Source organism: Arachis ipaensis, chromosome B1, assembly GCF_059453495.1.
Source record: "Arachis ipaensis isolate K30076 ecotype BB chromosome B1, ASM5945349v1, whole genome shotgun sequence".
Taxonomy (NCBI): domain Eukaryota; kingdom Viridiplantae; phylum Streptophyta; class Magnoliopsida; order Fabales; family Fabaceae; genus Arachis; species Arachis ipaensis.
The window spans coordinates 101,563,999-101,575,264 of NC_142436.1; the positions used below are offsets into that span (position 1 = coordinate 101,563,999).

Here is an 11,266-nt window from a genome sequence, read left to right on the forward strand (position 1 = left end):
ATCAGTAACTTCAGATGGAAAGAATTTCTCCAAAAACTCCTTTCTGAGTGTATCCCAGTTGGATACATTTGCTAGAGGTTGAGTGTAGTACCACTCTCTTGTTTTTCCCTCAAGAGAAAACGAGAAAGCTTTCAACAAAATTGAAGTTTCATCAGTACCATCATGCCTGACAGTAGAACAGGCTGCCTGGAAATCTCTCAAGTGCTTGATAGGCTCTTGAGCAGGTAGGCCATGAAACTTGGGCATCAAATTTAGCAGTACGGTCTTTATTTTAAAATCTGTAGCTACCGCTGGATGATGCGCTTGAAACGGTTGCATTGTAAAATCAGGGGCTCCTTCCTCCTGGATGGTAACTCTCCTAGCTGCCATGTCTTCTGCACGTAAAACAACCGAATCAGTAGAACGGGGGCTGGTTTCTTCCTCAAGTTCACTCTCAGATCCGCCCTCAGAGCCGACTAACCGATGTTGTTCTCGCCTTATTCGTGAAATAGTCCTTTCAATTTCGGGATCGAATATTAGCAAGTGCGGATCAGGAAGTGAACGCGTCATTTGACGGAAGAAACATGCAGCTCATAGTAGCAAAATAAAATAAAATGCAAATAAATAAATTCTAATTAATAACTTTAGCACTCTATTCCAACTCCCCGGCAACGGCGCCAAAAAATTGATGAGGGGCAGAAGTCGGTGAATTAAAAATTATTAAAATAGTTACGTTGCAAGTATAGTTCTTAACTCACCAAAAATCTGCCTATCAATTTAGAAATATGTCACAGAAAGTTTAAATTAAAAATTACTGGGAGTTAGAGTCCCAGGTCGTCTCCCAACGAGTTGCAGAAAAGTGTGCTATTTTATTAATCAGATGTTCCAAGAAGTTGAGTTAAGTAGAGGGAAAATTAAAAAGAGGAAATTTAATTAATATGGATAAAAGCCTTGACTGGGAGTTGATTAGTTGGAATCTCTATTATTGATGGGATGATTTCAAGATTAATTTATAATTAATGGTTGTTCCGTTTAGTTATCCTTTACTAGGTAAAGGAAAATCAAACAAGTTGGAATGCTAGATTTGTTCACGAGTTGCAACCCACTTAGTTCAAAGGGATTGGTGTTAGTAATTAGATAACAATCCAATAGTTAACCCAATTACAATTTTTTCTTTCAATCCTTCCAACTCAAGAGTTCCTTTCAATCAACTCCCCATCAAGTGAGGGAACTACTCACTCATTGTAAATAATAAATCCATAACACATGAAAGGGAATTAAAAGAAGACATGATTATTGGAATAGAAAAATAAATTAAAATGGAAGAAATAATCCTTGTATCAAATAATCATGAAAGTATTCAAATGACAAAATTGAACAAAGCAAAGAACATGGAAGAATAAAACCAAGTTAAGAGAACGAACTAGAATGACGAAGTCTTGATGAGGGAATAACTCTTCTCAATGTTCCAATGCTAAGATGAATTCAAAATTAAAATTCTGAAACCTAGAGAGAAAAACCTAGAGGAGGAAAAACTAGATCTAAAACTGTCTAGAATGAATGTTGTGTTTTGTTTCTGCATATTCTTTGGCTCTAGTCTGCTGTTCCGGGCCGAAAACTGGGTTGAAATAAGGTCCAAAATTGCCCCCAGCGAAGTCTGCAGATTAAGCAGATCGCACATGTCACGCGATCGCGTCATCCATGCGGACGCGTCATTCGCGCTTTTCCTTGCCACGCGTTCGCGTCGTCCATGCTACCGCGTCGCCTGAGCTTTTCCAATCCGCGCGGCCGCGTGAGCCATGCGGCCACGTCACTGCGATTCACTCTCCTTCGCGCGGTCGCGTGAGCCATGCGACCACGTCACTTCTCGCTGGTTATCTCCTCAAATTCTTGTGTTCCTTCCATTTTTGCTAGCTTCCTTTCCAATCTCCAACTCATTCATGCCCTATGAAGTCTGAAACACTCAACACACAGATTACGGCATCGAATGGAATAAAGGGGAGTTAAAAATACATAATTAAAGTCTCTAGGAAGCAGTTTTCGAACATGTTATAAATTCAGGAAGGAATTATAATTTCATGCTAATTCAATGAATAAGTGGGTAAGGATCATGATAAAACCACACAATTAAACACAATATAAACCATAAAATGGTGGTTTATCAGTGATGCCCAACATAAAGCTTGCCATGGAAGGAGCCTTGCGTGCATAAAGAAGTAGATAGTAGGAAAGCAGAGATTCAGAAGACAAAGCATCTCCAAAACCTCAACCTGTTCTTCATTACTGCATAACAAGTATTTATTTCATGTTCTTTTACTTTTTACAATTAAATCTGAGAATTATTGATATCCTGACTAAGATTTACAAGATAACCATAGCTTGCTTCAAGCCGACAATCTCCGTGGGATCGACCCTTACTCACGTAAGGTATTACTTGGATGACCCAGTGCACTTGCTGGTTAGTTGTGCGGAGTTGCAAAAGTGTGATTGTAATTTCGTGCACCAAGTTTTTGGCGCCGTTGCCGGGGATTGTTCGAGTTTGGACAACTGACGGTTATTCTTGTTGCTTCGATTAGGAATATTTTTTTTGTTGGTTTAGAGTCTTTTATTTGAGTTTAGTTTTATATTTTAAGTTTGGTGTCAATTGCATGTCCTTAGTTCTTTCTTGATCTTTAAAAATTCTAAGTTTGGTGTCTTCTTTGTGTTTTCCTTTAAATTTTCGAAAAGTTGTGTTTGATTTTCTAAAAATTTTAAGTTTGGTGTCCCTTGTGCTTTTATTTACTTAAAAATTTTTCAAAAATTTGTTCTTGGTGTTCATCTTGATCTTCAAAGTGTTCTTGGTGTTCATCTTGACATTCAAAGTTTGCTTGTTTGTTCTCTGTGTTTTGATCTAAAATTTCTAAGTTTACTGTCATTTTGTTGTTTTTCTCTTTCCGCATTAAAATTCAAAAATCAAAAAAATATCCCTTCCTTATTTTACTGATAAATTTCGAAATTTTGCATTAATTTAGTCAAAGATTTTCAAAATCATACTTTTTTTTTAGTCAAGTCAATATTCTAATTTCAAAAATTGATCTTTTCAAAACTTTTTCAAAAGTCAAATCTTTCTAATTTCTTCAATCATATCTTTTCAATCATATCTTTTTTTTTTAATTTGCAATCATATCTTCTCAATCATATCTTTTTCAAAATAATTCTCAATCATATCTTTTTTTTTTAATTTACAATCATATCTTCTAAATCATATCTTCTTCAAAATAATTTTCAATCATATCTTTTTAATTGCTTATTTCAAAATCTTTTTAATTAATTAATCAATTTAGTTTTCAATTTGCTTTGATTTTATTTTCTTTTAGTTTTCAAAATTTTATTTTATTTTTCTTTTATTTTATTTTATTATTTTTGGTCACTTTTAATTAAATAAATAAAAAAATAAAAATATAATTTATTTGCAATTCATATCAATTCCCTTTTCTCCATCATGGACATAAGTGGAAATGAACAGTCCAGAAGGACTCTGGGGTCATATGCTAACCCCATTACAGCTGCATATGGGAGTAGCATCTGTATACCTCCCATCAAAGCAAGCAGTTTTGAGCTAAATCCTCAGCTCATTATCATGGTGCAGCAAAATTGCCAGTATTCCGGTCTTCCACAGGAAGAACCTACTGAGTTTTTGGCATAATTCTTACAAATTACTGACACAGTACGTGATAAAGAAGTGGATCAGGATGTCTACAGATTATAATTATTGTTTCCATTTGCTGTAAAAGATCAAGCTAAGAGGTGGTAAAATAACCAACCCACAGCAAGCATAAAAACATGGAGACAATTAACAGACAAATTCCTGAATCACTTTTACCCTCCAAAAAGGATGACACAGCTAAGGCTGGACATCCAAGGCTTTAAACAAGAGGATCATGAATCTCTTTATAATGCCTGGGAGAGGTACAGAGGGATGCTAAGAAAATGCCCCTCTGAAATGTTTTCAGAGTGGGTACAGTTAGACATCTTCTACTATGGACTTACAGAAAAAGCTCAAATGTCTCTAGACCACTCAGCTGGTGGATCTATACACATGAGAAAAACAATTGAAGAGGCTTAAGAACTCATAGATACAGTTGCTAGAAATCAACATCTGTACTCAAACAGTGAGTCCTCCATAAAAGAAGAGGCTATGGCAGTAACTACTGATCCTAATCCTCAAGAACAGAATGTTGAACTTAATCAGCAATTACTCCTTATAACAAAACAATTAGCAGAATTCAAAGAGATGCTCCAAGACACTAAAAATGCTAACAAGAATATAGAAGCACAATTGAATCAGACAAGACAGCAGCTATCTAAACAGATAACAGAAGAATGCCAAGCTGTCCAACTAAGGAGCGGGAAGACATTGAATAACTCAGCTCAAAATAGCAAAAAGTCAAGAAAGGAACAAATGACAGGGGATGACCAACCCACTACCCAAGATCCCTCTGAGGACATCAAGAGCCCAGAGAGGAATAACTCTGGCGTTCAAACGCCAGAAAAGGGTGGGAAGCTGGCATTAAACGCCCATCAAGCACCCAATCCTGGCGTTCAAACGCCAATGAGGAATCAGACACCTGCAAGTGCTAATAGTAACCCCTCTAAGAAGGATTTTCCAACCACTTCTGTAGGGAATAAACCTGCAGCAACTAAGGTTGAAGAATATAAAGCCAAGATGCCATATCCTCAGAAGCTCTGCCAAGCAGAACAGGATAAACAATTTGCCCGCTTTGCAGACTATCTCAGGACTCTTGAAATAATGTTCCTGTTTGCAGAGGCACTTGAGCAAATATCCTTTTATGCTAAGTTAAAGAAAGAGATCTTAAGTCATAAGAAGGATTGGAGAGAAACTGAAAGAGTGTTTCTCACTGAAGAATGCAGTGCAGTCATTCTAAAAAGCTTACCAGAGAAGCTTCAAGATCCAGGGAGCTTTATGATACCATGCACAATAGAAGGTGCTTGTACTAAGACAGCTCTATGTGACCTTGGAGCAAGTATGAATCTAATACCTGCATCCACCATCAGAAAGCTTGGCTTGACTGAAGAGGTCAAACCAACCCGGATATGTCTTCAACTTGCTAATGGCTCCATTAAATACCCATCAGGCATAATTGAGGACATGATTGTCAAGGTTAGGCCGTTTGCCTTTCTCACTGACTTTGTAGTGATGGAAATGGAGGAGCATGGTGCACGAAATTGTGATCTCCAGGCTCGAACAAATCCTGGTAATGGCTCCAGAGCTTGGTGCTCTGATCCTAATTCATAATTGTCACAACTTCGATACAACTAACCAGCAAGTGCACTGGGTCGTCCAAGTAATACCTTACGTGAGTAAGGGTCGAATCCCACGGAGATTGTTGGTATGAAGCAAGCTATGGTCACCTTGTAAATCTCAGTCAGGCAGATGTAAAGTGATAATGGTGTTTTCGAATATTATATAATAAAATAGGGATAGAGATACTTATGTAAATCATTGGTAGGAATTTCAGATAAGCAAATGGAGATGCTTTTCGTTCCTCTGAACCTTTGCTTTCCTGCTATCTTCATCCAATCTGTCCTACTCCTTTCCATGGCTGGCTGTATGCAAGGGCATCACCATTGTCAGTGGCTACATCCCCTCCTCTCAGTGAATAATATGCTCATGCACCCTGTCACGGCACGGCTATTCATCTGTCGGTTCCCGATCATGCTGGAATAGGATTCACCCTCCTTTTGCGTCTGTCACTAACGCCCAACAATCGCGAGTTTGAAGCTCGTCACAGTCATTCAATCATTGAATCCTACTCAGAATACCACAGACAAGGTTTAGACCTTCCGGATTCTCTTGAATGCCGCCATCATTCTAGCTTACGCCATGAAGATTCTGGTTAGGAGATCTAAGAGATACTCATTCTAGCTTAATTCATGTAGAACAGAAGTGTTTGTCAGGCACGCGTTCATAGGGGAGAATGGTGATGAGCGTCACACATAATCATCACCTTCATCACGTTCTTGGGTGCGAATGGATATCTTAGAAGCGAAATAAGAAGAATTGAATAGAAAACAGTAGTACTTTGCATTAATCTTTGAGGAACAGCAGAGCTCCACACCTTAATCTATGGAGTGTAGAAACTCTACCGTATGAAAATACATAAGTGAAGGTCCAGGCATGGCCGAGATGGCCAGCCCCCAAAACGTGATCACAGGATCAAAATACAATCCCGGATGCCCAATACAATAGTAAAAGGTCCTATTTATAATAAACTAGCTACTAGGGTTTACATGAGTAAGTAATTGATGCATAAATCCACTTCCGGGGCCCACTTGGTGTGTGCTTGGGCTGGGCTTTGAGTGTTACACGTGTAGAGGTCCTCCTTGGAGTTGAACGCCAGCTTTAGTGCCAGTTTGGGCGTTCAACTCTGGTTTTGGCTCCTTTTCTGGCGCTGGACGCCAGATTTGGGTAGAAAGCTGGCGTTGAACGCCAGTTTACGTCGTCTATTCTTGGCTAAAGTATGGACTATTATATATTGCTGGAAAGCCCTGGATGTCTACTTTCCAACGCAATTGGAAGCGTGCCATTTCGAGTTCTGTAGCTCCAGAAAATCCACTTTGAGTGCAGGGAGGTCAGAATCCAACAGCATCAGCAGTCCTTTTTCAACCTCTGAATCTGATTTCTGCTCAAGTCCCTCAATTTCAGCCAGAAAATACCTGAAATCACAGAAAAACACACAAACTCATAGTAAAGTCCAGAAATGTGAATTTAACACAAAATCTATTAAAAACATCCCTAAAAGTAACTAGATCCTACTAAAAACATACTAAAAACAATGTCAAAAAGCGTATAAATTATCCGCTCATCACAACACCAAACTTAAATTGTTGCTTGTCCCCAAGCAACTGAAAATCAACATAGGATAAAAAGAATAGAATATACTATAAATTCCAAACTATCAATGAAACAGAGCTTCAATCATATGAGCGGGACTTATAGCTTTTTGCCTCTTGAATAGTTTTGGCATCTCACTTTATCCATTGAGGTTCAGAATGATTGGCATCTATAGGAACTTCAGATTTCGAATAGTGTTATTGACTCTCTTAGTTCAGTATGATGATTCTTGAACACAGCTTCTTTATGAGTCTTGGCCGTGGCCCTAAGCATTTTGTTTTCCAGTATTACCACCGGATACATAAATGCCACAGACGCATAATTGGGTGAACCTTTTCAGATTGTGACTCAGCTTTGCTAAAGTCCCCAATTAGAGGTGTCCAGGGTTCTTAAGCACACTCTTTTTTTTTTTTGCTTTGGACCTTGACTTTAACCGCTCAGTCTCAAGTTTTCACTTGACACCTACACGCCACAAGCACATGGTTAGGGACAGCTTGGTTTAGCCGCTTAGACCAGGATTTTATTCCTTTAGGCCCTCCTATCCACTGATGCTCAAAGCCTTGGGATCCTTTTTATTTCCCTTGCCTTTTGGTTTTAAGGGTTATTGGCTTTTTGCTCTTGCCTCTTGGTTTTAAGAGCTTTGGCTTTTTCTGCTTGCTTTTTCTTTTTCTTTCTATTTTTTTCGCCTATTTTTTTTTTTTGCAAGCTTTGTTCTTTGCTGCTTTTTCTTGCTTCAAGAATCATTTTTATGATTTTTCAGATTATCAAATAACATGTCTCCTAGTCATCATTCTTTCAAGAGCCAACATATTTAACATTCTTAAACAACAACTTCAAAAGACATATGCACTGTTCAAGCATACATTCAGAAAACAAGAAGCATTGTCACCACATCAATATAATTAAACTAAGTTCAAGGATAAATTCGAAACTCATGTACTTCTTGTTCTTTTGAATTAAAACATTTTTCATTTAAGAGAGGTGATGGATTCATAGGACATTTATAACTTTAAGACATAGTTACTAACTACTAATGATCATGTAATGAAGACACAAACACAGATAAGCACATAACATAGAAAACGAAAAACAGAAGAAATAAGAACAAGGAATGAATCCACCTTAGTAATGGTGGCGTTTCCTTCTTGAGGAACCAATGATGTCCTTGAGCTCTTCTATGTCTCTTCCTTGTCTTCGTTGCTCCTCCTTCATTGCTTTTAGATCTTCTCTGATTTCATGAAGGATGATGGAGTGCTCTTGATGTTCCACCCTTAGTTGCTTCCAATAATTGTGTGGAAGAAAATGTATCCCCTGAGGTATCTCAGGGATCTCTTGATTTGCAGTCAAATGTTCTACCACTGAGCTATAGACCCTTGATGGAAGCTTTTGTCTTCCCTTTCCTCTTTCTAGAGGTTTCTCTGGCCTTAGGTGCCATCAATGGTTATGGAAAAAACAAAAAAGCTATGCTTTTACCACACCAAACTTAGAATGTTGCTCGCCCTCGAGCAAAAGAAGAAAGAATAGAAGAAGAAGAGGATATGGAGGAGATGGATGGCTGTGTGTATTCGGCCATATGGGTGGGATTGGGTGGGGAAGAGATGTTGAATTTTTGAAGGTAAGTAGGTGTATGGGTGTGAGTGGTAAATGGAAGACAGAAGGGATGAGTGTTTATTGGGAATAGAGGATGATTGAGAAGAGAGAAGAGAGTGAGTGAAGGTAGGTGGGGATCCTGTGGGGTCCACAGATCTTAAGGTGTCAAGGCATTTACATCCCTGCACCAATTTAGGCATGCAAAATGCCCTTGCACACAACTCTGGGCGTTCAGCGCCAGGTTGGTGCCCATTTTGGGCGTTCAACGCCCCTTTGCTGCCATTTCTGGCGTTGAACGCCAGAACCATGCTTGTTCTGGGCGTTCAGCGCAAGGATGCTCCCATTCTGGGTGTTCAGCGCCAGAACTATGCTCTGTTCTGGCGTTTGAACGCCAGACAGATGCTCCTCCAGGGTGTGATTTTTCTTCTGCTGTTTTTGATTCTGTTTTCAATTTTTATATTTATTTTGTGACTCCACATGATCATGAACCTAAGAAAACATGAAAAACAATAAAAATAAGAATTAGATAAACATTGGGTTGCCTCCCAACAAGCGCTTCTTTAATGTCAATAGCTTGACAGTGGGCTCTCATGGAGCCTCACAGATGTGCAGAGCTTTGTTGAGACTCTCCAACACCAAACTTAGAGTTTAGATATGGGAGTTCAACACCAAACTTAGAGTTTGGTTGTGGCCTCCCAACACCAAACTTAGAGTTTGACTGTGGGGGCTCTGGTTGACTCTGCTTTGAGAGAAGCTTTTCATGCTTCCTCTTCATGGTTGCAGAGGGAGATCCTTGAGTTTTAAACACAAGGGAGTCCTCATTCCATTGAAGGACTATTTCACCTCTGTCAACATCAATCACAGCTCTTGCAGTGGCCAGGAAAGGTCTTCCTAGGATGATGGATTCATCCTCTTCCTTTCCAGTATCCAGGACTATGAAATCAGCAGGGATGTAAAGGCCTTCAACCTTTACTAACACGTCCTCTACTTGTCCATAAGCCTGTTTTCTTGAGCTGTCTGCCATCTCTAATGAGATTTTAGCAGCTTGCACCCCATAGATTCCCAGTTTCTCTATTACAGAGAGGGGCATGAGGTTTATTCCTGAACCAAGGTCACACAGAGCTTTAAAGATCATGGTGCCTATGGTGCAGGGTATTATGAACTTTCCAGGATCCTGTCTCTTCTGAGGCAATGTCAGTTGATCCAGATCACTTAGTTCATTGATGAACAAGGGAGGTTCAACTTCCCAAGTATCAATGCCAAATAATTTGGCATTCAGCTTCATGATTGCACCAAGAAACTTGGCAGTTTGCTCTTCAGTAACATCCTCCTTCTCTTCAGAAGAGGAATACTCATCAGAGCTCATGAAGGGTATAAGGAGGTTCAATGGAATCTCTATGGTCTCTAGATGAGCCTCAGAGTCCTTTGGTTCCCCAGAGGGAAGCTCCTTATTGATCACTGGACGTCCCTGGAGGTCTTCCTCCTTGGGATTCACGTCCTCTCCTCTCCTCAGAGGTTCGGCCATGGCGCTTATGTCAATGGCCTTGCACTCTCCTTTTGGGTTCTCTTCTGTATTGCTTGGGAGAGTACTAGGAGGGATTTCAGTGATCCTTTTACTCAGCTGGCCCACTTGTGCTTCCAGATTTCTAATGGAAGACCTTGTTTCATTCATGAAACTTACAGTGGCCTTAGATAGATCAGAGACTAGATTTGCTAATTTAGAAGCATTTTGTTCAGAGTTCTCTGTCTGTTGCTGAGTTGATGATGGAAAAGGCTTGCTATTGCTAAACCTGTTTCTTCCACCATTATTAAAGCCTTGTTGGGGCTTTTGATCCTTCCATGAGAAATTTGGATGATTTCTCCATGTTGAGTTATAGGTGTTTCCATAAGGTTCACCTAAGTAATTTACCTCTGCTATTGCAGGGTTCTCAGGATCATAAGCTTCTTCTTCAGGAGAAGCCTCTTGAGTACTGTTGGATGCAGCTTGCATTCCATGCAGACTCTGAGAGATCATATTGACTTGCTGAGTCAATATTTTATTCTGAGCCAATATGGCATTCAGAGTATCAACCTCAAGAACTCCCTTCTTCATAGGCGTCCCATTACTCACAGGATTCCTTTCAGAAGTGTACATGAACTGGTTATTAGCAACCATGTCAATGAGTTCTTGAGCTTCTGCAGGCGTTTTCTTTAAGTGAATGGATCCACCTGCAGAGGTATCCAATGACATCTTAGATAACTCAGACAGACCATCATAGAATATATCCAGGATGGTCCATTCTGAAAGCATGTCAGAAGGACACTTTTTGGTCAACTGTTTGTATCTTTCCCAAGCTTCATAGAGGGATTCACCTTCTTTCTGCCTGAAGGTTTGAACATCAGCTCTAAGCTTGCTCAGCTTTTGAGGAGGAAAGTACTTGGCTAAGAAAGCCGTGACCAGCTTATCCCAAGAGTTCAGGCTGTCTTTGGGTTGAGAATCCAACCATAATCTAGCTCTGTCTCTTACAGCAAAAGGGAAAAGCATGAGCCTGTAGACTTCAGGATCTACTCCATTAGTCTTAACAGTATCACATATCTGCAAGAATTCAGTTAAGAACTGAAAAGGATCTTCAGATGGAAGTCCATGAAACTTACAGTTCTGCTGCATTAGAGAAACTAATTGAGGTTTCAGCTCAAAGTTGTTTGCTCCAATGGCAGGAATGGAGATGCTTCTTCCATGTAAATTGGAATTAGGTGCAGTGAAGTCACCAAGCATCTTCCTTACATTATTATTATTTTCGGCTGCCATCTCCTCTGCCTGTT

General features: G+C 39.6%; 1 non-coding gene across 1 annotated transcript; it reads left to right on the forward strand.

Moving 5' to 3' along the window:
- The first annotated feature begins 10,748 nt into the window (after nucleotides 1-10,748).
- LOC148577676 (small nucleolar RNA R71) lies at nucleotides 10,749-10,856 on the forward strand. Its single transcript, XR_015903854.1, has one exon. It is a non-coding gene; the product is annotated as a small nucleolar RNA R71 (small nucleolar RNA).
- Nucleotides 10,857-11,266: the final 410 nt, after the last annotated feature.